Here is a 27,988-nt window from a genome sequence, read left to right on the forward strand (position 1 = left end):
GCCAGTGCGGACTGTATTTGCTTCGTGATACATTACTCGTCTTAAAATGGACCGTTTACCAATTGCGGAAAAGGTCGATATCGTGTTGATGTATGGCTATTGTGATCAAAATGCCCAACCGGCGTGTGCTATGTATGCTGTTCGGTGTCCTGGACGACATCATCCAAGTGTCCGGACCGTTCGCCGGATAATTACGTTATTTAAGGAAATAGGAAGTGTTCAGCCACATGTGAAACGTCAACCACAACCTGCAACAAATGATGATGCCCAAGTAGATGTTTTAGCTGCTGTCGCGGCTAATCCGCACGACAGTAGCAGACAAAAACGTCGGTGTTGAGAACACTGCTCCTGTACCATATTTCTATGCACCAGGAATTCCATGGCGACGACTTTGAACGTCGTATACAGTTCTGCCACGAGCACAAGAGAAATTACGGGATGATGACAGATTTTTTGCAAACATTCTATTTAGCGACGAAGCGTCATTCACCAACAGCCGTAAAGTAAACCGGCATAATATGCACTATTGGGCAAAGGAAAATCCACGATGTCTGCGACAAGTGGAACATCAGCGATCTTGGCGGGTTAATGTATAGTCTGGAATTGTGGAAGGAAGGATAATTAGCCTCCTTTTTATCGATGGCATTCTAAATGCTGCAATGTATGCTAATTTTCTACGTAATGTTCTACCGATGTTACTTCAAGATGTTTCACTGCATGACAGAACGGCGGTGTACTTCCAACACGATGGATTGTCGTTACATGTATTGCCAAATGCATTGCGGTTGACGGACATCATTTTCAGCATTTATTACATTAATGTGGTTTTTATAGGTAACCACGCTGTAACAGCATGCGTTCTCAGAAATGATAAGTTCACAAAAGTACATGTATCACATTGGAACAACCGAAATAAAATGTTCAAACGTACCTACGTTCTGTATTATAATTTAAAAAACCTACCTGTTTGCAACTGTTCGTCTAAAATTGTGAGTCTTATGTGTGTGATTATTACAGCGTCATCTATCACAAAGCGAAAAGAGTGGTCCAACTAAATCATTCATATTTCTTTACGTACTACACGAATATGTAATAAAAATGGGGGTTCCTATTTTTAAAAAAAGGCAGTTGGTATCAGTTTGACCTATGGCAGCGCCATCTAGCGGGCCAACCATAGCGCCATCTGGTTTCCCTCTTCAAGCTAGACAAGTTTCGTTCTTTGTAGTCTTTTCGTTTGATGCTTATTTCGTGAGATATTTGGCCCGGTCACCATCAATGGACCACCCTGTATACATCAGTCGAAGGATATTATGCGAGCGTTTGGGCTCACTGATTGCATCTAGCAAAGACAGCCTCATAAGTGAGAGGAGTTCAACGAGGAGCGGTACCAAGATTAACAGGAGCCTACTGCGCTACCACGAATGATGCTTTGTTAGTAATTCTAGAAATGTATATGTCCATTGGACTTGAAAATAAGGAACGGGGGAACCCTTTACTGGTTAAAGAAAGGCAATCAAATTTAAGTACGAAGAATGCTCGGAAGCAAGGCCAATATTAATAATAAACAATTGTGACAAAATGAATTTCTCCATAACAACAGGGAGAGGCTAAAAGTGAGATTTTTTAACCCGTACCGGTCATGGAACCTATGCTACGTATCTATGCACAATCAAAAGACAGACAGGTGACAGTTGTACCTGTGGCAGTGTGGTCACAGCAAAACACAGGTTATGGGACTGCGCACTCTACTAAGATGTGGCGGGTAATGGCCGTCTGGTATTAAAGATGTTGGATCCCAAAGCAGCACTGAGGAGCGATTCGACCTGGCGCATCTTGGACGACACTGCAGCCGCAATATCCAGAAAGGCCAAAGAGGACATCACGGGGCATTCAACCCCACGTCAGTATGCTATCACCCCTGTTAGACATACTCTGAAGATGGAGAGAGACAATTGTCAACGATGGCCACTGAATGACATGGTTCCTCAAGAATTTACATTGCGATGGTTGAAGTGTGGACTCTAAGAAGTAATAATAAATAGTGGAACTGCTTGTTGTAGTGGAACCCTGCTGACTTGCTGTCCGACGCCCAGGGAATCCAGCAGACGATGGCTGTTGACCGGGACAGTATGGGGGCACACCCAATAGTGGGAACAACCATCCACAGGTTAAATGCACGAAAATAAATGAAAAAATAAAACAGAACAATTCTGTACCGCTATCAGTAGTATCAGTAATAGGGTAACTGGTTAAGGGTTTTATTGTAGTAATGGTAGTAGTTGCAGCACCAAAACAAATTTCAGAAATGAACAGGTAATACAGGGTGTGTCACGTAAGACGTGACACCCCTTTTATTTCGTGAAGGGTGAAAGGTGGCTACACTGAGCCACAGCGCCAGAGATTGCGCCAAAGAGTATTCAGCCGCCTCCACTGGCAGTGCTTGCTGAGATGTCGTAGTGGAGAGTTCTTGTCGAGAAGTCGTGGTGGAGTGTGCTTGTCGAGATGTGGCAGTAGTCAGTGCTTGTGGAGTAGTAGTAGTGAGTCGGTGTTGAGATGTTGTAGTAGGGAGTGCTTGTTCCATGTTTTATGCAGTTGTTTGATGGGCTAGACAGCAGATGTTGTTCGAATGGAGATATTGTAATGATCAGAGTGCTTTTCGTCAATATATATGAAGGTAAAAAAAAATTCCCTTTTTTTTTCATTATTTCAATGTCTTAAATAATGCGTCATTACTGGTTCAGTCAACAAAGCATCTGGCTTGTGTTCTTATATTAGAGTGTAATTCTGGTTTCCTTACGCAATTATAGTATTTCTATTTTTTTTAATTGATTCAGTATAAATGGTGTTCAAAATATCTTGTCTTATTGAAGAAGAACCGTGCCAGATGTGTACGTTGAATCACACTTCCACACACAGAACAATTACACTTGTGTTTTGGTTTCGTAGGTTTTATAGTTGCTGGGGACTTAATTAATTAATTGTGTTAACGGAAATTTTCTTTCATTCTTTGTTGTTATTCTACGCAGTCAGATTGCGTACTAAAACTAGTCATGGCCAACCGTTTACGAGACTTCGTAATCGGACATACTACAGCGACAAAAAAAAAAAAATAAAAAAAAATAATTTGCATTAAATATAGATAAATAAGACCCCATGCAAGGGTTACAAATATCGAAACGTGGTTTTCGACAAATGTTAGAGCGTCGATGGGTACACATTTTTTTGGCTGGTTAATGCTTCCAGCGTCGTATTAATCGAGAGTAGGGTACATTTTTTTTTTTTTTTTTTAAATGGCACTGTATACTTGTTATAACTGTATTCTACAGCTGTTGAAAAGAAAATTGCAGTGATATAGCGTTTGTCAATGTTGACGTTGCAATCTGTCGCAGAAATATTGGAGAAATGTGCTAGAATTTGAGAGTACGGTAGTCGAAATCGGCATTAGCGATGCAAACACCAGCATATAGAGCTCTCATATTACGCCGTGTCAGAATGTCAACCCATTTGCCTGCACTGTAGGCCGCTCTTTCCTTGCTTCAACATTCGTTACGTGCAGACATCTACACCAATGAGGAGAAGTTGGATATACTACTTCTATACGGTGAATATAAATGAAATACCGTAAAAACGGTACAGTGGTGTAGGGATATCTACCCGAATCGCCAATGTCCGACGTGCCAGTCAATTGCACGAATTACTGTGACGCTAGTGCGGACAGGCTGCGTGAACGGCAAAAAGAGAACAAGAAGGAAGACAGCAACTGACAAAGAACACGAAAAAGCTGTCCTGGCTACGAGCTAACGAATCCGCACAGTGGTACGAGACATATTTTCAAGGAATGTGGAATCACTCAAACGAGTGTCATTCGCATCCTGCATCGACAGAATTTCCATCCTTATATCTGTCGCTACATCAGGCACTCGACGACCGTGATTTCGAACGTCGTACAGAATTTTGTCGGTTTGCCCTTCAGCAACAGAGAGACGACCCTACGTTTTTCCAACGTGCGCTCTTTACCGAAGAAGCAACGTTTACTAACCACGCTAAAGTAAAGTTGCATAAAATGCAGCACTGGGCAGCCGAAAATCCACACTGGCTTCTTCAGGTGTAACATCAACAGCCGTGGAGCTTGACCGTACAGCGCTTCACCATTGTACATTACATTGTGGGACGTCACTTTATTTCAGGCGTTCTAAATGGATACTCGTACGCACTCTTTCTGATGAACATTCCACCGGTTCTTCTAGAAGAGGTGCCACTAGATATTCAGCAGCATATGTGGCTGCAATATAACGGTTGTCCAGCCCACTTGTCCCGTTTTGCAACGCAGGTACAGAATGAGAACTTTCCTGAACGTTCTTTTGTCAAATGACCCGCGAGACCCCCCATTCGACTCTTCTCGATTTCTTTCTTAGGGAAACACGGGAAGATGCAGTTTATGACGAAGCCCCAGCTACGCCAGACGATACGTGTCGTCTAACAGCCAGTACTTGCTCTACTATATAATCCACCGTAATTACATCTGTTCATCGTTCTCCCGAACACCGATTTCAAATGTGCGTTTCAGTCTACGGTCAACAGTTTGAAGATACGCTTAAATAAAGGATGAATTTATTTTTTGGAAGACAAAATTTATATTATCTGACTTGAGTGATTACGAAATCATTGTTAATAAATTGTCTGTTTTATTTACGTCTATACGAAATTGCACTGCAACGTTATATAGTCGACAGCATGTATTGCACGTAGCTCATAAAACTGTCATTACGCGCTTACGTTCAGCATGAAACTACGTTTAGTTAAGAAAAATATTTATTTCGCGGTGTACTAAAGTATTTCTTTATCTTTAATTCGAAGAGTATATCCCACACGTTATAATTTAGAACACTGTAAGTAGAGACAGTTATCCGACAGCATGTATTTTACTTCTAAGAAGCACACAGCCACTTACAGGGAAAAAAGAGGTCACATCTTCCTTCTAACATTTAGATATTTATTTCAGTAGTTCCTTTTTGCAGCGTATAAGACATCTCTAGTTTTGAAGAAAGAACAGTTTATTTCTCTGTCTCAGCTCATGTAAATCTGGGAGGATACAAGTGAAGTAGTTTTCTTAAGTCCTTTGTTATACGCTAGAGTCTAGCCTATGTCGTATTTTTATTTACGACATTTGTAGGTGAACCTGAATCAGGGTCGTAAGTTTGTCCGAGGGGAAATAAAGCTTTATTCTCGTAGCGCAGGCCTACCTTACGATATACAACTACGTAACCTGGTCCGAGAAGGCTGCTTGGCAGCGTTTGCACCGCAAATGCCATTTCCGGCCACAGTGTTGTCACATTTTTTAATTTTTTTACGGCAGGTTCCAATGCCACCATTAACAAGCGCTATATCACCGTAATTGTCTTCTCAAGGCCTATGGAATGCATTTATAAAATGTATACGGTTCCGAAAATCTAACATTTGCCGAAAACCACGTTTCGATATGTGTAACTGTTGACGAAATAAAAGGGTTGTTACATCTTACGTGACTCACCCTGTATATAAATAATATTATCTAAGAAAATGTGATTTGTGTGGCCCATTTTAGGTGTTCATATATTAAGCTTTTATTGTGAAGAATAAATACGAATGGCGTTCAAAAATTAATGGAACATATTTCTTTCTCGGCCAATTGCGGTTGAAAAAATTCGGAATTTATTGAGGACATCTTCAGCTTCTAGAGTTTCATCAAGTTATGGTAGATGGCGGCGCTTTATGTAGCGTGGAAAATGGCACCAGTAGCGGAGGTTCTTTCCAAGCAAATCGCTGTCATTGAGTTTCTTCTGGAGGAAAATCAGAGCATATTCATAGGCGCTTGCAGAATGTCTACGGAGACCTGCCGATGAACAAAAGCACTGAGAGTCGTTGGGTGAGGCGGCTGATGGCGCAAACCTGTCCGATATCCCGCGTGCTGGCAGGCCACACACAGTTGTAACTCCTGTAGAGTTGGAACGCGCAGACCCTCTCATTCTAGGTGATCTATGTATCACAATCGAACACCTCGCTGCTCAACTGGACGTCTCTGTTGGCAGTGTAGCTATGGTATTCAAAGATCTGTGCCCGCTGTATTCTTTGGCGCCTAACAGAAGACCAACGAGAGCAATGAAGGATCATTTGCTGTGGTGCAATGTGGAATAAACTCCGCGAAAAGCAGTACGTGGATGATGGAGAGGTTAATACAGCAGGGCGTCGGGTTCGAAGTCGACCGGTAGAGTGCATACAGGCCCTCCCAGTAAAGTGGCGAATGGCTGTCGCACTGGACGGAGATTACATTAAAATTAGAATTTTGTAGGCAAGAGAGTGATGAATAATATGGTGTATTGGAATCCGAAATAAAACCAACCTGGTTTCGGAAAATAATGTGTTAGATTACTTGTCGAATGCCCCTCGGAAACAAGAACAAACCTGCTTGAGGGATGGAGACCAGTTTTGTGGGGGTTGGGGGAGGGGCGGATGGAGTAGAGTGTGCCATGAATTTTTAATTTGCTGCACGTTTTTTTTTTTCTTGTCTCGCCCAGGTAACCGCGTGAGCGCTGCATTCACACTTGCTTGGCTAAGTACACGTTCGGAGGAATCAGTGTCGCAGATAGCGCAGCTCTGAGCGTTGTTGGGGCGTCGCGAGACGGAACGTAGTCATTTGCTTGCTCCACTGACAGCGTGGACATATGTCCTGGAAGCGAGTGCCTTGACTACGAGGTAATCGTCTGAAAGCCTGCTGCGTCACCGGGAGACACTGCAGGGCGGTCGAGGTTCCTGTTGCGGGGTACAGTTGGAGGTGCGGTGTGCAGAGACACCAACATGGGTGCACCAGATGTCGCGACGGCTTCCCGTTCTTGGCTGTCCGCCGCTCCGAGTCCACTTCTTAATCTAGAAGCTGCAGCTGCAACCACTGTGATGGCTTTTGCCTGCCACGAAGATTTCGACAAGTCGACCTAATGCAAAAACAGACATAATGTCTTATGGGATAACAGCAATCAGTGATTTTATAATGTTACTTAAAATCCGTCTTAATTGCAAATTTTTTATTCATATGAATGCCTTGCCACGGCTCGTCAGCCGCAGATAGCACGGCTATCGGTGGAGGCCCAGAGATGCAGAGACACCAACATGGGCCCCCACCGATAGCCGTGCTATCTGCAGCTGACGAGCCGTGGCAAGGCACCGGGATAGGTTGGGGCATTCGATCGACTTGTCGAAATCTTCGTGGCAGGCAAAAGCCATCACTGTGGTTGCAGCTGCAGCTTCTAGATTAAGAAGTGGACTCGGAGCGGAGGACAACCAAGAACGGGAAGCCGTCGCGACATCTGGTGCACCCAGGAGCCAGTTTAGGTAGTTCACTAACGGACAGTTCGAAGTGTGGACACAGGTAACCGAGTGGGACAGTGGGAGTCTTTTCCTGGGTGAAAGGTAGGCGGTTCCGAGGCGGACGGTGTCTTCCACACTATAGCAGAAGCACTAGAAGCGTGCTTTAGCGAACTACGGAGGTATTTTGTGACTGAATGATGTGACGTAGTGTAGAGTAAAGAGGTATAGGCTGTGCGTTCAGTGCGATGAATTATCAGTAATATTCTACACCGAAGGTCAGTGTGTACTGTGTGGCGTGTTGAACTTATTGTGTGTTGGCAAGCTAGGCGTGCGGTTGTTTTCCCTAAGCGAAACCCTTTTTAGTCTTGTTACTGTTACCCTGTGAGCTTGATTTTGTATGTGCTGTACGAAAAATTATTTTGTTATTATAATACTGCGTTTGTGCTGGCTTTTCACGTGTCATTGTTCAGAAAATTGTAATTGCGACATTTTCGTAGGTAGTATTGTAGTGAGCTGACAGCAGCGATGTTTTGGTGAGTAGTTGGTGATATGAGTACTCATATATCTAGGTTTAGCATAGTGCCGACATAAGTGAGCAGTAATTAAGCCACAGAGTTGTTTTCTGGCTTTGTATTCGTTCAGAGACGTTATTTGTGGAAGCTACTATCACTGACCATTTTGGGGCCTGTGACTAAGGGCCACATGTTGTGAACTATTTTTGTAGTTGGTTCAGTTTTTCTTACTGGTGCGAAGTGCAATTTAAATTTATCGTATTGGGAGGATGGAAGTTTATGTTTTTATCCTCTTATTTCAAGCCCTGCCTTCAAGAAATAACTGGGCTGCAAATTAAATTTGGTTGAATTGTCAAGAAACATGTTTTATGTTTAATAAATTGTCTAGGTTGCAAAGTTTAATTTACACGTTTCGCCTTTTTGAGGCACCTGCAGAATTTGTTTTGGAACTGTATATAACGCATTAGTCATAAATAGCTAACATTTGGTATGTTCCTTCGACGAAGACGTGCAGCATTGCTAAGACGAAAGGCGTAATTAGAGCTTCTGCTGTCATTTGCAACACTGATAGCTTCTTCTTACTGAAAGTATATCTATAAGATTGTCGCATCATAACCATTGAGTGGGAGGATTTATTTAATAAATTGTTTGTAAAATTTAGCCCACGCCTGAACCAACCCCAGCCCGACGCCCACTTCACCCAAATCTTATGCTCTAGGCTGCAGGTCAAGACAGACACTGGAGTATATCCAAAAAGTAATTGAGCACTTTGAACGTAAGTAGTACTCTCGTCGGATGCAGCCCGCCATTACTTCCTCACATCTCTTCATCTCAGTCAGAGGCCTGCTGACCCAAAAAAGTTTATACCGCAAACAGACTAACATGCTAACATATTGTCTTAAGACACGTAGTTATAGTATATTAACTAATTATCGTAGCTAAGCTGGATTGTATTCACACCTTGCTGAGCAGAATACATGTACAATGAATCAAAAATTGTAGTGAAATATATAACATGGCCTGCTATAGCACCTAGGCACCAGGTCAAATGTCAGTGCCAAATAAATAGAGTAATAAAAGATCACAGAATGAAATGTATGAAAGAACTTGTCACAGGATCGAAAAATGGTACTTCCCGTTGTCATTACAAGTTCCTTGTTATCTCGGTGCCATTACTTGTTACCCATTTACTGACAAGTGTTTGTCATCCTCCAAAGTCTATAAAGCCGTGATCTTGGGGTGGCGTCTTTGATTCATAATCTAAATGTCTTCGGTCCCGTGTTCGTATCCTGCCACTGCTTAAATTTTGATTAATAATTATCATTGGAGGCCGAAGACTTCCGGCATAAGAAGTCACCCTCATTCTGCCAACGGGCTTGACAAAGAGGGCGGTGGAGCGGACAGAGGTTCAGGGCACTCTCTTATCCTATGGGTGGGAAAATCCCCCTGAAGGTGGAAGAATCAATAAATAAATGATGACTAACTGAAACCCTCAGCTGCCGACAGGTGTTGTTGATATACCTCAATGTGGACAGCTGAAAATGTGTGCCCCGACCGGGACTCGAACCCGGGATCTCCATGGTTACCATGAGAAAAATATTGAGTAATCAACGAAACAATAACATTCTACGAGTCGGGGCGTGGAATGTCAGAAGCTTGAACGTGGTAGGGAAAGTAGAATATCTGAAAAAGGAAATGCAAAGGCTCATTCTAGATACAGTAGGGGTGAGTGAAGTGAATTGGAAAGAAGACAAGGATTTCTGGTCAGATGAGAATAGGGTAACATCAACAGCAGCAGAAAATGGTATAACGGGAGTAGGATTCGTTAGGAATAGGAGGATGGGGCAGAGAGTGTGTTGTTGTCGACAGTTCAATGGTAGGGTTTTTATTATCAGAATCGACAGCAAACAAACACCGACAACAATAGTTCAGGTATACATGCCGACGTCGCAAGCTGAAATGAAGAGATAGAAAAGGTTTATGAGGGTATTGAAAGGGTAATATAGTATGTAAAAGGAATCATGCGGGACTGGAATGCAGTTGTAGAGGAAGCAGTAGAAGAAAAGGTTACAGGAAAATATGGGCTTGGGACACGGAATGAGAGAGGACAAAGATTAATTGAGTCCTGTAATAAACTTCAGCTAGTAATATCGATACTCTGTTCAGGAATCACAAGAGGAGGAGGTAAACTTGGAAAAGGCCGGGAGATACAGGAAAATTTTAGTTAGATTACATTATGGACAAACAGAGATCCCGAAATCAGATACTGGATTGTAAGGCGTATCCAGGAGCAGACAACATAGTAGTGATGAAGAGTAGGCTGAAGTTCAAGACATTAGTCAAGAAGAATCAATACACAAAGAAGTGGGATTCGGAAGTACTAAGGAATGACGAGATACGCTTGAAGTTCTGTAACGCTATAGATACACCAGTGAGGAATAGTTCAATAGGCAGCATAGTGAAGAAGAATGGAAATCACTAAAAAGGGTGATAACAAAATTTGGGAAGGAAAACATACGTACAAAGAAGGTAACTGCGAAGAAGCCATGGGTAACAGAAGAAATACTTGAAGTGATCGAAGAAAGGAGGAAGTACGAAAACGTTCCGGCAGACTCAGGAATACAGAAATACAAGTTGCTGAGGAATGAAATAAATAGGAAGTGCAGGGAAGCTAAGACGAAATGTCTACATGAAAAATGTGAAGAAATCGAAAAAGAAATGATTGTTGGTAGGACTGACTCAGCATACAGAAAAGTCAAAACAACCTTCCGTGACATTAGAAGCAAGGCTGATAACATTAAGAGTGCAATGGGAATTACACTGTTAAATGCTGTCGGGAGAGTGGACAGGTGGAAAGAATACATTGAAAGCCTCTAAGAGGGGAAGATTTGTCTGATGAGATGGAAGGAGAAACAGGAGTCGATTTAGAAGATATAGGGGACCTGGTATTAGAATCAGAATTTAAAAGAGCTTTGGAGGACTTAATTTAAAATAAGGAGGAAGGGATAGATAACTTTCTAAATTTCTAAAATCCGTTGAGGAAAGTGGCAAACAAAACGGCTATTCACGTTGGTATGTAGATAGTATGAATCTGGCAATATACCATCTCACTTTCGGAGAAACATAATCCACACAATTTCGAAGACGGCAAGAGCAGACAAGTGCGAGAATTATCGCACAATCAGTGTAACAGCTCATGCATCCAATTTGCTGACTAGAATAATATACAGAAGAGTGGGAAAGAAAATTGAGGATGCGCTAGATGACTATCAGTTTGGCTTTAGGAAATGTAAAGGCAAGGGGGAGGCAATTCTGACGTTGTGGTTAATAATGGAAGCAAGACTAAAGAAAAATCAAGACACGCATAGGATTTGTCGACCCGGAAAAAGCGTTCGACAATCTAAAATGGTGCAAGATGCTATAGGGAGAGATGGGTCACATACAATGTGTACAACAGCCAAGAGGGAATAATACGAGTGGACGACCAAGAACGAAGTGCTCGTATTAAAAAGGGTGTAAGACAAGGATGTAGTCTTTCGCCCTACTGTTCAATCTGTACATCGAGGAAACAATGATGGAAATAAAAGAAAGTTTCAGGAGTGGAATTAAAATTCAAGGTGAAAAGATATCAATGATACGATTCGCTGATGGCATTGCTATCCTGAGTGAAAGTGAAGAAGTATTAAGTGATCTGCTGAATGGAATGAACAGTCTAATGTGTACGGAGCATGGATTGAGCGTAAATCGAAGAAAGACGAAGGTCATGAGAAGTAGCTGAAACGAGAACAGCGAGGAACTTAATATCAGGATCGATGGTCGCGAAGTAGATGAAGTTAGGAATTCTGCTACCCAGGACGTAAAATAACGAGTAACGGACGGAGCAAGGAGGACAGCCAAAGGAGACTATCAATGACAAAAGGGTCATTCCTGGCCAAAAGAAGTCTACTAATATCAAATACCGGCCTTAATTTGAGGAAGAAATGTCTGAGAATGTACGTCCGGAGTACAGCTTTCTATGGTAGTGAAACATGGACTGTGGGAAAATCGGAACAGAAGAGAATCGATGCTACAGACGAATGTTGAAAATTAGGTGGACTGATAAGATAAGGAATGGGGTGGTTCTGTGCAGAATGGAGAGGAAAGGAATATATGGAAAACACTGATAAGGAGCAGGGGCAGGATGATAGGACATTTGTTAAGACATGAGGGAATGACTTCCATGGTACTAGGGGGAGCTGTAGAAGGTAGAAACTGAACTGTAGAGGAAGACAGAGATTGGAATACATCAAGCAAATAATAGAGGGCATAGGTTTCAAGTGCTACTCTGAGATGAAGGGGTTAGCACAGGAGAGGAATTCGTGGCGGATCGCATCAAATCAGTCAGAAGACTGATGACCCAAAAAAGTAAAAGAAATGTTTATCCTTTGTGTCACTCACGTCACCTGAGAATGAGAAATTCTGCATATCGACTGGCAGAACGTCAGCTTCTCTCAAAAATTTTTTTCGTAACTCCCCAAAGTACCGCATTCTTCAGTCGAGGGCACAATTGCACAGCCAGTTTTGTACGGAAAAGCCTATCATGTGGGAAAGAAGGATGTAGCTGCTCATTGCTTTCCAGGCCTTTATGAAATGACATGTTGATGGTGGTTCTAATAATTGCTTCAAAAGAAGTCGCCGAGATAATGGTAAAAGCAATTTTGGCCACCCTTCTTTCCCGTTTTCAAAAGACAATGTTCCAAATGAGTAAGTTCTTGACGCGAATAACATGAGCCAGAGTCAGCAACATTTCGTGTCGATCGTGTAACGAATGGCTATCATTCAACATTAACTATTTAATATGCGTAATTTCTGCAAAACAGTTAGTGAAATGTAAGTTCAAAAACATTTTCGCGTAAAAGCTTGAATATATATTTAAAGTCTCTTCTCTATTTAACCACTAGTTATACAAATAAGTGTACCAATACACGAGTTAAATATTTCAGTTCTACATATCTGCTGGCTTCTTTGGTAAAAATTTCGAGGAATTCACTTGATGAAATATTCGGAATAGCAATTCATTACCGTTCATCAGTGTAATTTGGGCGGTGACAACAACAACGGATAAACATGTCAACTGCCTGCTTCGCTCCTTATTGTAATTCAAGGAAATTCCTACCATTCTCCTGGTTCCGTCATTTGAAAAACAGGAGCGACGACAGCTCTCAGAATCCGCTACAAGTTAAAAGCACATTTACATGGTGTATGGGGATCTTGCAGACTTTATCTTCTGATGATTTCTCAGAAGAACTCAAACGAGAAGAAGAGTTTCCTTAATTCCGAAAATTTTCTTTGCGTCAAACAAAATGGACAGCTGCATAAGCCTCTTAATTAGAAACCTCAAAGGAGCGTAATAACCAGTGTAAGTCCAAACGCGATGAGTTCCCACAAAGCTCCTGTACTTTGTTTACGGAGAAATTTGTGGGACTTTGAACTACAAACAGCGGTGACTGAAGTTTTACCTATCGGATTTGCCGCTGCTGTGTAGTAGTACCATAATGAAAGCTGAACGACTACGAAAAAGAGGGAAGGGCATTAAATGTCTCCTACGTTTAGGTTTGCCTAGGTTCTATACTGCACCTTTCAATCTGTTCATCAGATAAAGATTGTGACATAAATCTCACTGTCCGTTTTTGTCAGTATCGAGAAACCAATAGCAGGGACTCAGTTAGTACCTGACCATTGCTTCTCACTAAAAGATCTTTGGTTTTGTTAACTTAAATTTTGATATCGTATTAGGAAGTTCTCATGTTACGTAATAAATGCTATCCGATACGACGAAAGATTGCTTGAAAGTACTTGTTTCCTTTAGTACCAAACATTTCGTATTCATTTACTTAAACAAATAACAAACAATTCCGCTTTTACACGTCTGTTTTCCTGTCTATAAATTATGCCTGATGTTGCTAACATATACTGAAAATACTACTTTTTATTCATAGCAATGAAATAGGTTTCGTGGAGCATAGCTTTCCCGAACTAACCCAACCAAACTGATACCAAAGTACATAAGACTTGCTTGTAGGCATGTCTTACAAAGTAATTTTCCAATAACTGAGTTATGTCGACCACAGTATAAGGTCAAAACATCTCGTTTCAGATAACGTCCACCATAAATCGGTATTTTAATTACTGGTACTTTGAATTACTTTAAAATTTGACATGAAAAAATTTCAGCCAACGTCTGTCCACTAAATATGATCTAGTTTAATGTTCTACAGGTCTAAACTAATCATTTTAAATGCCTGTTAATGATGTTACATTAAATTTCAGCTATTGTATTTTTTCAGGTTTCTGTTCTCAGGTCATACTGCTTCACCCAATATACACTGAAGAGCCAAACAAACTGATACAGGCATGCGTATTCAAATTACAGAAACTGGCTCTGAGCACTATGAGACTCAACTTCTGAGGTCATCAGTCCCCTAAAGCTTAGAACTACTTGAACCTAACTAACCTAAGGACATCACACACATCCATGCCCGAGGCAGGATTCGAACCTGCGACCGTAGCGGTCGCGCGGTTGAGACTGTAGCGCCTAGAATCTCACGGCCACTCCGGCCGGCTTCAAATACAGAGATATGTAAACAGGCAGAATTCTGCATCACGGTCGGCAACTTCTATATAAGACAACAAGCGTCTGGCGCAGTTGTTAGATCAGTTACTGTAGCTACAATGACAGTTTATCAAGATTTAAGTTACTTTGAACGCGGTGTTATAAAAATAATAATACATGTTTGCACAGATTTTGATTGGAATTGCTCCAGACGTTCCTGAGTTAACATTTTGCATCATTCCCTTTTTACCACCACTCTTGTAGTTTGTTCTTAACCCTTTAGAAGCCTTCACAGATGAGCCCACAACTCACCAAAGTTTCATTTTCATCGGGTGAACGGTATAGATTTAATAGTTGGTAATCTATACAGCAGCTGTTACAGTTCGGACGTGTTATGGTTGATGGCTATGACCTAGATTCGAGGTCTCCGGGACGTTATCCTTCAACGATATAATGGAAACCCTTGTATTGTCTGTCCTGTCCTGATCTGTCTCAATGCAGAGGTTGCTCGAATGTTGTCCTGACCAACATCTTCTACAGATCGTTCACCCGTTGGAAACATCTTTTCATGGGATACCGAGGTTCTGGAACGTTACCATCCGCCGCCTATCGATTAACTCTTGATAGAGCTGAAGCAGTAAGAGGTGACCTATCGGTATCATCCTAGCTCATTTCGTCTTGATGCCCAGCCATGTGAGAAACATTGCTGATGCCAGAGGCGGCAGCACTGGCTATTTAATATGATACCCTGCATAGCTCGAAATCACCTACAGATTACATATTATCCTAATGTACATGCAAAATAAGGAAAATTCGTAATTTGCTACACTCTCTGTATGCACGCGACAGCATGCGCAACTATGTTATCAAATTCCGCGCATGAAAAGGGTATTTCCCGTAGCTCGTGCCTCGGATTCTGTGTGTGATAAAAAGGTATGGTCGAGTGTTTTGGATAGCTCCTGAGCAAGGGACCATCTGTAAACCTAACAGGCGGAGCGCCTTACTGTCAGTACCATACTGCACAGGGTCAGTATGAATATTCCACACTTCCTCCTGCTTATGTCGGTGGAATACGTCAATTGGTTCTTTATGCATTTGATGTGACCTTCTAAACGCTTGATGGGATATACGTAGCCACCGTTAGTTCATATGTGCTTTCTCGAAAAACAGCACAATTCTTTTACTATATTTTCACCGTCACCAGCAGACCAAAAACCGAGTCGAGGATTCAAAGACGGCTACGAAAACAAAATGGCTGGAAGTTTTACTATATATTCCCAAAATTTCGATCTCGAAGCACCTTGAAGATTTTCTTAGTATCTTAACCGTTCCAAAGATACTGAGGTTCAAAGCTACCCAACTTCTGCACATAATATCCAGTAAAAGCCGAAATTGAAATAATAAATAACAACAGAAAATTGCTCAAAATTTAACGGTATGTTCTCTAGGTAATTATCTAGAAGACCCACTTCTCCGTTTTAAAAAATGTTTATCCATTATCGAGAAACACCTCAACAACGTGATTCTTGTGTACCAAAACTCAGCCGCAGATTCCGAGAGGGATATGCACAGAAAATGACTGTAATGTTTACCATGTATTCCTAAGACGCCAATCTCGAACAGCCTTGGACATTGTATTCATATATTTATCCTGTTACGAGTCACAGATTTTCGAAGTTACCCTATTTGTACACGCAAAATGTGCTGTACGGCGAAAACGTAGTTTACAAAGCGACGCACCAGGGGAAATATCCTGCAAAGTGTCTCCGTTATTATAAGAAGTGTTCTGTGAATCCATGTTGTAGTGCGGAAACACAAGCATTTTTTTTTTTTTTTTTACGCGTAAGATTCGGTCTGCAATGCAAAATTAGTTTTGCGTTGTTTGAGTTTCACATACGTAAACTATTAAGTTTTAATGACCTTTAGTATCTTATTATATGAGTTACGTGCCGTGCTGCAGTAGAGAAAAGAAGAGAACCAGGGGAAAATGCTCCTATTGGAGCACAAAAAATGCGAATATTGACGCGTCTGCCCACGTAGGATTACTGAAACAAGTGATTATTTGGCTTTAAACATAAACTGAAATTAATCGCTGGAAATAAAATTGTTAAAATTAACTGGAGCAGACGGCCATTCTTGATGGTGGATGGATCTTTGTTAAAAGCCAAACTGACTTCCAGAAAATGATATAAAATTTAAAAATTATTACACCTTTCAATACCACCATCAATTTTGCGACGCCAGTATCTATTATTTACGAGCGAAACGGAATAATGGCTTAGAGACTGGGACCAAATCATTTAAGGTTCCGCGTTTGCATTCAAGTTTTAAAACGCTTCATGATGATCGGCAATTAATCTTAGGGACGCTACAGCAAATTGCAAATGAATAAATCGCAGAATACTACTTGTATTCGGCCATTGCGTCTCTACGCCACGATCCTTTAAGCTCCTGTTGGTCGTCGGCCATAACAAAAATGGTTCAAATGTCACTGAGCACTATAGGACTTAACATCTATGGTCATCAGTCCCCTAGAACTTAGAACTACTTAAAGCTAACTAACCTAAGGACAGCACACAACACCCAGTCATCACGAGGCAGAGAAAATCCCTGACCCCGACGAGAATCGAACCCGGGAACCCGGGCGTGGGAAGCGAGAACGCTACCGCACGACCACGAGCTGCGGACTCGGCCATAACAATAAAGCACTTAAACACTTCGTGTATCATACGTATATGTATTAGGAGAGCTGTTGAAATAAGAACTCATGAAACTTAACTAATTTACATTAATTTATTAGCAAATGGTCCTAGAGCCAATACATGTCATATCACATTTGCCTACGCAAAAGAAAGGTTAATTAAACCAAGGAACGCAGCTATCGTGCGTCCTATTAGTCTAGAGGCTAACAGACAAGAGAGAGAGAGAGAGAGAGAGAGACGAGCAGGTATGCTCTTCACTTACTTTCTAGAACAAAAAAACGTTTTACAATCGATCACAGTCAACCACAGGCTGACTGCCACTATATCTTTGAAACATTATTTATGAAATAATAATTACATTTCACAAAATTAATTTACGTAAGATATTTAAATTTTAAGTTATTTACGATACATGAATAGGTAAGTGTACTTTTTTGTGTTTTCTGTCGATTTTGCGACTTAAAGTTTTCCTGAAATTAAGGATATCTGCCCATGTAATGCTTCAATACGTTCTTGTATATCTAAAAGACTCCGACTTAGAACTGGAGTACCAGCTGGCTCATTCTACCTACAGGGCTAGGTATCGCAGTGGTTAGCATATTCGCACTGAGGAGGACGACGGTTCGATCCCGCGTCCGGCCATCCTGATTTAGGTTTTCCATGATTTTCCTAAATAGCTTAAGACAAATGCCGGGATGGTTCCTTTGAAAGGGCACGGTCGACCTCCTTCCATAATCGGATGAGGCCGATGACCTCGTTGTCTGGTCCCTCCCCCAAATCAACCAACCAACCAACCATTCTGCCTTTCTCAGTATCTTAAAAAAAATTGGCAAAAGTTTTGGCATACGAATATATTTGCTCTTTTTTATGCTGAGGGAGGAGAAGAGAGTGGCAGTGGCAAAGAGACGGAAAAGTAATAAATGCTAGAAGATGGTAGACATTGGTTGTGTTATAGAAAAGGCGAAGGAGAGAGGGACACAGTGGCAGTGGGACATAGTTGAGAGTGGGAAAACATTGTTGGGAAACGGTGAAGGAGACAGTGCAAGCGGGAGGGAGAGAGAACGAATAAAGAGAAAGAGAAAGTGCAAGTGGGTGAGAGCCAGTGATAATGAGAGACTGAGAATGTGACAGTGACAATGAGTAAGAGAGGGATAGTGACAGTGAGAAGAGACAGCAGAGGTAGGAAAGAAAGAATGTGCTAAATACAATACTGGCCATTAAAATTGCTACACCAAGAAGAAATGCATATGATAAACGGGTATTCATTGGACAAATATACTAGAGCTGACATGTGATTACATTTACACGCTATTTGGATCCATAGATCCTGAGAAATCAGTATCCAGAACAACCACCTGTGGCCGTAGTAACGCCCTTGATACGCCTGGGCATTGCGTCAAACTGACCTTGGATGGCGTGTACATCTACAGCTGCCCATTCAGCTTCAACACGATACCACAGTTCATCAAGAGTAGCGACTGACGTATTGTGACGAGCCAGATGCTCTGCCACCATTGACCAGAAGTTTTCAATTGGTGAGAGATCTGAAGAATGTGCTGGCCAGGGCAGCAGTCGAACATTTTCTGTATCCAGAAAAGCCTGTACAGGACCTGCAACATGAAGTCGTGCATTATCTTGCCGAAATGTAGGGTTTCGCAGGGATCGAATGAAGGATAGAACCATGGGTCGTAACACATTTGAAATGTAATGTCCACTGTTCAAAGTGCCGTCAATGCGAACAAGAGGTGACCGAGACGTGTAACCAATGGCACCCCATACCATCACGCCGGGTGAGACGCCAGTATGGCGATGCGAATACACGCTTCCAATGTGCGTTCACCGTGATGTCGCCAAACACTGATGCGACCATCATGATGCTGTAAACAGAACCTGGATTCATCCGAAAAAATGACGTTTTGCCATTCGTGCACCCAGATTCGTCGTTGAGTACACCATCGCAGGCGCTCCTGTCTGTGATGCAGCGTCTAGGGTAACCGCGGTCATGGTCTCCGAGCTGATAGTCCATGCTGCTGCAAACGTCGTCGAACTGTTCGTGAAGATGGTTGTTGTCTTGCAAACGTCCCCATCTGTTGACTCAGGGATCGAGACGTGGCTGCACGATCCGTTACAGCCATGCCGATAAGATACCTGTCATCTCGACTGGTAGTGATACGAGGCCGTTGGGATCCAGCACGGCGTTCCGTATTACCCTCCTGAACCCACCGATTCCATATTCTGCTAACAGTCATTGGATCTCGACCAACGCGAGCAGCAACGTCGCGATACGATAAACCGCAATCACGATAGGCTACGATCCCACCTTATCAAAGTCGCAGACGTGATGATACGCATTTCTCATCCTTACACGAGGAATCACAACAACGTTTCACCAGGCAACGCCGGTCAACTGTTGTTTGTGTGTATGAGAAATCGGTTGGAAACTTCCCTCATGTCAGCTCGTTGTAGGTGTCACCACCGGCGCCAACCTTGTGTGAATGCTCTGAGAAGCCAATCATTTGCATATCACAGCATCTTCTTCCTGTCGGTGGTTAAATTTCGCGTCTGTAGCATGTCATCTTCGTGGTGTAGCAATTTTAATGGTCAGTAGTGTAGTAGGAAGAGAGAGCAAGAGGGAGACCGTGAAAGTAAGAGGAGTCTGTAGTTATATTTGTAGAACAGAACACAGGAAACTGTGGCTGTGATACAGGAGACAACGGCAGAGAGACAGAAAGAGATGACAATGATACGGGCTGAACGAGTGAGCGCGAAAGGTCAACTGAGAATGTATGGGTAATGGGCGTGATTGAGTTACATTTAAGAGAGCTTTGGAGAGTTTGAATTCAGTGGCATGTTAAAAAAACCACGAATATTTTCGCACGCCAAAATATTTGGCAAAAATTTTAAAGGTGCTTAGGAAACTGCTATTAGGCTGCTGGCACTCCACTTTTCTTTTAAGTAAACCAGAATATATTTTTTCTTCTTTAGGAGCATTTTTCCTCTGGTATAGTTGTGAATTAATTCATCTTCATACATGCGTTCCTTTTTCTTTATCACAACGCATCAGTTTCACATAGCATCTACGAAATGTTCCGTATCCGAGGGTTGGCTGTAGGCGTCGTATTTCGCGGAGATCCAGCACGGAGCCTGACCTCCCCCTTCCCCCTCCCCCCCCCCCAACCCTTACAGTAGAGAGGCGTGTAATCTGTAGGCGCCGGCGCCCTGCTCTTTATGACGTCCGCCCGCCGCCCCTTAATGTCAGCAGGCGCAGTTACAAGACCGGGGAGGCGGCGACCGCGGAAAGCATGGCCTAAACTGCTCTGGAGGCGGCGTATGCACCCCATCGCAAGCAATTCTGGACGAATCGCGCTCACATTTCCATTCGCACCGTCCGCGGTGTAGCAATGTTCAGTGCAAAACCAGCTCAGAAACAAAAAGAATATATATACACTCCTGGAAATGGAAAAAAGAACACATTGACACCGGCGTGTCAGACCCACCATACTTGCTCCGGACACTGCGAGAGGGCTGTACAAGCAATGATCACACGCACGGCACAGCGGACACACCAGGAACCGCGGTGTTGGCCGTCGAATGGCGCTAGCTGCGCAGCATTTGTGCACCGCCGCCGTCAGTGTCAGCGTCACACCCGGCATCATGGTGTGGGGAGCGATCTCCTACACTGGCCGTACACCACTGGTGGTCGTCGAGGGGACACTGAATAGTGCACGGTACATCCAAACCGTCATCGAACCCATCGTTCTACCATTCCTAGACCGGCAAGGGAACTTGCTGTTCCAACAGGACAATGCACGTCCGCATAGATCCCGTGCCACCCAACGTGCTCTAGAAGGTGTAAGTCAACTACCCTGGCCAGCAAGATCTCCGGATCTGTCCCCCATTGAGCATGTTTGGGACTGGATGAAGCGTCGTCTGACGCGGTCTGCACGTCCAGCACGAACGCTGGTCCAACTGAGGCGCCAGGTGGAAATGGCATGGCAAGCCGTTCCACAGGACTACATCCAGCATCTCTACGATCGTCTCCATGGGAGAATAGCAGCCTGCATTGCTGCGAAAGGTGGATATACACTGTACTAGTGCCGACAATGTGCATGCTCTGTTGCCTGTGTCTATGTGCCTGTGGTTCTGCCAGTGTGATCATGTGATGTATCTGACCCCAGGAATGTGTCAATAAAGTTTCCCCTTCCTGGGACAATGAATTCACGGTGTTCTTATTTCAATTTCCAGGAGTGTATATCCTTTCTTTCAGGAGTGCTAGTTCTGCAAGGTTCGTAGGAGAGCTTCTGTAAAGTCTGGAAGGTAGGAGACGAGATACTGGCAGAAGTAAAGCTGCGAGGACCGGGCCTGAGTCGTGCTTCAGTAGCTCAGATGGTAGAGCACTTGCCCGTGAAAGGCAAAGGTCCCGAGTTCGAGTCTCGGTCGGGCACACAGTTTTAATCTGCCAGGAAGTTTCAAAAAGAATTGTATGATAAGCCGTAGTACGCTATTCGAACCTCCTAAGGGTAATTTTTGCCTTGTAGCAATGGGACGGTCCTGTTCGTAAATGTCATATCGTGCGGGAAGACTTTACCGTAAAGGAATGCAAATGGTCTACAACACTGATACCGTTTTTAGCTTTGACGGTATATTTCGTCGGTAAGCCTTCGTATGACCTAGTGTTTCTCGGTTATCTCCGCCGTGGCCATATTACGAATTTGTACGGCAGGAAGTAATTTCTTATCCGAGTTTTACGATTTCGGAATGCACAACGCCTCCCCATAAGGCACTCGCACTTGCTGGACGAAATAACGACGAAATATGCTGCACCTCTACATTTACGGCCATACTCGGAAAACCGCTGTGAAGTGCTGGCAGAGGATACGTCCCATTGTACCACTTATTACTTCCCTTTTGATTCACGTATGCGCGGGAAGAATCATTCTTGAAACGCCTGTGTCTGATCTTGTTCTCACGATCCCTATGGGAGCGATGTGTACGGGAGTGGTACTGTATTCATAAACATCTGAAGCCGGTCCTTGAAACATTGCAAGCAGGCTTACTGTGGGAAGTACGTTGTAAGTAGGCTGTTTAGGTTTTTATGTTGGTAACGCCACGCAGCACTCTGTATGAAAATCACTGGCTGTGCTGTGTGCAGTCTGTGGCTGGTTGGCATTGTTGGAATATTCGCCATTGTAGTGTTGGGCAGTTGGATGTGAACAGCGCGTAGCGTTGCGCAGTTGAAGGTGAGCCGCCAGCAGGTGTGAATGTGTGGAGAGAGATGGCGGGGTTTTGAGAGCGGATGATCTGGGCGTGTGCCCATCACAGACAGTAAATTTGTAAGACTGGATGTCATGAACTGATATATATATTATGACTTTTGAACACTATGAAGGTAAATACTTTTTTTGTTCTCTATCAAAATCTTTCATTTGCTAGGTATGCCTATCAGTAGTTGGTGCCTTCAGTAGTTAGAACCTTTTATTTAGCTGGCAGCAGTGGCGCTCGCTGTATTGCAGTAGTTCGAGTAACGAAGATTTCTGCGAGGTAAGTGATTCGTGAAAGATATAGGTTAGTGTTAGTCAGGGCCATTCTTTTGTAGGGATTATTGAAAGTCAGATTGCGTTGCGCTAAAAATAGTGAGTGTCAGTTTAAGCACAGTCATTTATAATTTTTCTAAGGGGACGTTTCAACGTGTCTATCTTCAAGTGTCTGCCAGTTGACTTTCTTCGGCATCTCTGTGACAAACTTCCGCCCGCCAAAAAAACATGTAACCATTCGTACTGTCCTTCTCTGCATACGTTCAGTGTCTCCTGTTATTCCTATTTGTTACGAGTCTCACATAATTGAGCAATATTCTAGGATGGATCACATGGCTAAATTGTAAACAATTACTTTGCAGACTGACTGCATTTCCTTTCAGATCTTCTCATTTTTCTGCGTCGCCTTCCGACCGTGTTGATGTCACTCATTGTTATTTCCTTGCAAGCTTATTTATTACTACTAATTATTTATTGCTAATATAATAAATTTATATAAAAACTCTCAAATCAGTACAACATTCGTTGACCATTGAAGGAACAATTTTAAAAAATCTCCTCCCTCTAGGCAAATCACCTACCACATTTAGGAGAGATTCCTTCGAAGGCCTTTGCCTACATGACGAACCTTATACTGCACTGGGTTCAATATAAACTCCAGGAACGCAATCAAATGGGAACTGTTTCACCGCTAATTAGGCCTATAGTAAAAGAGAGAAATGTTAACCTTTGTTTCGATTGCTGGGAAACGACAATTTAAACTTTGTAATTAAACACTGGGACGAAGTAACTTATCTTCTTTCACTATAGTGAATACAGTGAATAACAAATATCAAGAGCTTATAGGAGAACTGAAAAATCACGAAATCTCAATACGTATTGTTGAACAGAGAAAATGAAAGGCAAACGCCAGAAGGAATCGGACGAGTACGTATTCAGATTAGATTAGATTAGATTTACTCTCATTCCAATTGATCTGTAGTGAGGAGGTCCTCCGGGATGTAGGACATGTCAGAAAAACAATAATACATGACAAATATTTACAACCAAAACAAATAAGCTAATGTACCTTCCATAGGTCCCAAGTGGAATGATCGTCTTTTTTTTTAATGAACACTATATGAAAGAATCATTCTACAACACTCATTTACAAAGATCGCATTAATGCACTTAATTTAAAACTTTACAGAAATGTGTTTTTTTATTTATAGGGTAATAAACTATAATAGAACTACTACAATACTTCTTTACATTGAACACATTGCTGCACGGAAGTGATGCACAAATTAGATTTTATATATATATATATATATATATATATATATATATATATATATATATATATATATAGGATGTCCCATTTATCTTGATCACCCTAAATAACTGTTTGTCCAAACGCAAACTAAAAATTTTTTTCAAACAAATGTTCTTTAGCCGTTAGGGGGACATCAATCAGCGTGATTGTCTTCGTTCTAGCTCTGTTTTTTACAAAGATATGAACAGCAGTTTGACTTTTCTAAAGGCACCCTGTATTTTTTATTCGGTAATTAATTTCCTCTCCTAAAGACCTATTCAAAACTGTATGATAGTGAACCATTCACTGAAACACAGCATTATTATTTACGTAACACAACACTGACGTTGACGCTCCCAGCGTTTAGTGTAGGTACTCGGGGTAATGGAACACATCCATGTGTTGATGTTATCAGAGGACAGATGTAAACATAAGTAGAACGCACACCCATCATTCCGTCAACCAGCGTCAGTTGATGAGTTGTGTGAGTAGAATGTACACCAACGAAGAGAAGATAGAAATTCTAGCGTTAAAAGGTTTTTTTTTTTTTGCTTTTCGTATTTAACCAAATATAACATTGATGATGATAATTTATGGCAATGTTTGCCGACAAGATAAAGAATGCAACCTTTTAACACTAGATTGCGTACTCACGGCAGTTCTCCTTGGCCGTTTTTTTTGGTACGACTTGGAAAGAGAGGAACAGAAATGGTGTGTCGGCTCTCGATTGTGTTCAGGAGACGTACAGATTGATTGCGTGAAAATAGTTTCTTAAATGACCTCTTAACCCGGACTGCTTTCACGCAATCAGACTCTTCAATGAAATTACCTGAGGGACCTATTTGAATAATAAAAAAAAATGCAAAACAGTGAAATTTTGTAAAAAAAGTTGTCAGATCGGAAACTGAACACATTAATGGTTTCCCAAATACAATCGAGACACCGCGATAAAGAGCGAACCTGTAACAAAGCTCATTTAAACATAACCATTATTTGTGGTTAATTTAAAGAAAAGAATAAGCATAGATTTTCTGTACAGTGAAGCATCAATATATTCTCAAAGAACAAAGGCGTCAAACTACAAACATTAACAAATTTACAATGAATACAAAACTTACATTTTTATGTTTTTCTCATACATGGAGCAGTCCAACAATCGCTGCTTTTGTATGTGTGATATTTTGTAAAAATTAAATGTCCCGGCGTGCGCGTAAGTATTTTTTATCGCCACAAGGTTTACAAAAGCGTTTTTTTTCTTTTGGTGATAACGTGGTTTTTCACACTAAATGAAATATAACTTGTAGCGGTGCTACACAACACGTCTTAACAAGTCGGCGACCAAACATCAAAGGTAATGAAGTACATGTTAACATATCGGCGACCAGAAGTGCAACTAACTATAAAGACTCTAGAATTTTCCTAACAAATGATAAATTGTTCTTTCTTCTGTTTGGCAGCTTCCTGCTATCAAGCGCTGCGGCAATGATTTTAAATATCTGCGCCCAGCGAGTCATAGTGTTTGAAAGTACCTTTTAAACGCTGGCCGCGCGTCTTGGTATAGGCGCACGTTATAAACAGATTTCGTTTCTTTACTCTCGTGTTGTCATGCTTAGTATCATTACAAACTACAGCTCGATGGCTGTCCTTTTCTCATATGCAAAAAGTCTGTAATCCAATAATATCACATTGCTTCCCGCGTGAGGAGCGATGACTCCGTCAGGATCATCGCGACCCACGCGTAGTCGTGATATTATTGTTTTCGTGAAACAAGTTAGTATTACTTGTAAAAATTCTTTACAATAGAATTTTACACACTACAACAGGCAAAGTGGTTGACATACAGAGCATCAGCTAAGTATATTCGTACGACTGAAATTGATAGTAATTTGTCCATAGGGTAACTACATGACAATTGAACTGTGCTCTTTCTAATGTATTGTACAAGGATAACGAATGTTCATTACTCGGTAAAAGTTAATGAAATTAAGATAAAGATACACATACATAGATACATTATACATGGCATAATAAATATTAAAAAAATAACAAAGAAATAAATTACTTGACTTCGCAAGAAGTCTGGGTGCTGTGTGTTACAAAAAATTGACATTCTTGTTTTACAGTGACATATTACAGGAATATTTTTGTCGTTGTTTCGTCGAAGATTTCTTGCAGTAAATACGTAGCAGTTTACTTATTTGTGGCTTTCATGACCTGCAAAAAAAATGTTTCACTACACTTGGGTAGGTATGAGTTGCACTGGGAGTGGTAGAACTTCGGGTATAAATGATAGCACTGCACTTGAGTGGGGAAATTGATTACACTTTCACAGTGGAGGAAAAGTAGGGCATCACTTTCACTGTGGAAGTTGGAGTAGTTGTCGGGGTGTGATGTTGCCTTGGAAATACGTCGTGGGTCAGGAACTGGAAGATTGGTTCTGCAACATGTTGAGCCGTATGGTGGCGGTCTCTATTTCACTTGACACATGTCCGTGCTTCCATTTATGTTTTCGTACATGAAAAATACAAAAAAAATCTTTGTTACAATGTGCTTACTTACTAAGAACTTAGTCTAAAAGAAAATTGGATTAGGTAAAGATAACAATTGTTTATGTACATAAGGTCTCATTCTCTTAGGAATGCTTAGTTCTCATATTTATCTATTTTTCTGGTTTTATTTGGTTCGACACGTTTTCGTCATTACTCGGCCTGGTCAGTAAATTCGGTAGTAATTGTCAAAATCGAGCTTAAGACTCTTCCGATAAGTGTCTTTAAAATTTCACAAGGTACATGAGTGCTTAATTCATTGCTTTATCATATTTTATTTTGAATGACTTACAAACACATTTGGCATCCGCGCTCGTTGTGCAAAGAAAAATTGATTGTTGAGCGCTCAGCGTACACAGTGTTAACATCCGTTGGTCACACTCACGTGATAATAACTTGACAGTTCCACAACGCTAGCAGCAGTATTCTGCAAGAAGCAGAACGTTTGGTGTCTACTAACCGTGGTGTGAGTTTTTACACAGTTTTTCATCGACTCTGGATTACGGAAGCAGCCAGATGCGGCGACTCCCGCAGCTGTTTCGAAGAATGTGTCCGTGGAAAGGCGTACAGTACCGTTTGTGGTAAGTACAACACTTATTCACTTTCACTCTTCGGCTTTCTACATCGTGGTTTCGTGGTACAAGTACTTATAACATTACTTCACATGCGGTATTTCACACGTGTCCTTGGAGTTATCACCTTTCCAGTTCACACGTTATTATTAATTCGTGTTCACATTTATTTGGTCGTCATGTTAAGGTTCACACGCACCACTTTTATACATGTCCATTAATTACTTGTCTATAGTCGGTTCACACGCAGCAGCATATACGTGTCCATTTATTACTGACTGCATTATTACTACAAAGTACAGTTGACATTTAGTATATATGTCATGTCTAAAATTATTTACAAAGAAATATTTAGTCTCTGTGACTACAAGGCCTGACGAAAAGCGTGTCTCTTGCTCGTAGTTTGTGCTTCCTAGGCACTTTAGGTTTACACTTTGTTCGAAATCTCGTTATTCTTTTCTTTTTAGAATAGTTACTCTTTTCTCAAGTTCAGCTCTTTTATTTTCTCTTTATTACGTCGTTAGTTTGAAGAAATAGTCAATGTGGCTTCGTTTACGTGATGAACAGTTCGTGTTCAAACTACCATTAGGGAAATTAGGAAACTCGGTGTTCCCTGTCGTGCAATTGCACATAACAAATCTTAACTGAACTCGCAATTTGCGGAGAATAAGCATAGCCCGTCGACAACCAATGTGTCACGACTATCCATTCGTATAGCAGGTATGTATCAATCATGCAACCAGCCCATAAAATTCACTTCTCTACTGGATAAGGTAGGATGGTAAGGATACTGGTTAGAGGAAAACACAAAAGACTTTTATGGAGTGAAGAGATTTGAAGACACAGTGTTAATGACGTATAAACAGGAAAAGTTAACGTAATATTGGTAAACTGC

Source organism: Schistocerca piceifrons, chromosome 1 (assembly GCF_021461385.2).
Source record: "Schistocerca piceifrons isolate TAMUIC-IGC-003096 chromosome 1, iqSchPice1.1, whole genome shotgun sequence".
NCBI classification, from domain to species: Eukaryota; Metazoa; Arthropoda; class Insecta; order Orthoptera; family Acrididae; genus Schistocerca; species Schistocerca piceifrons.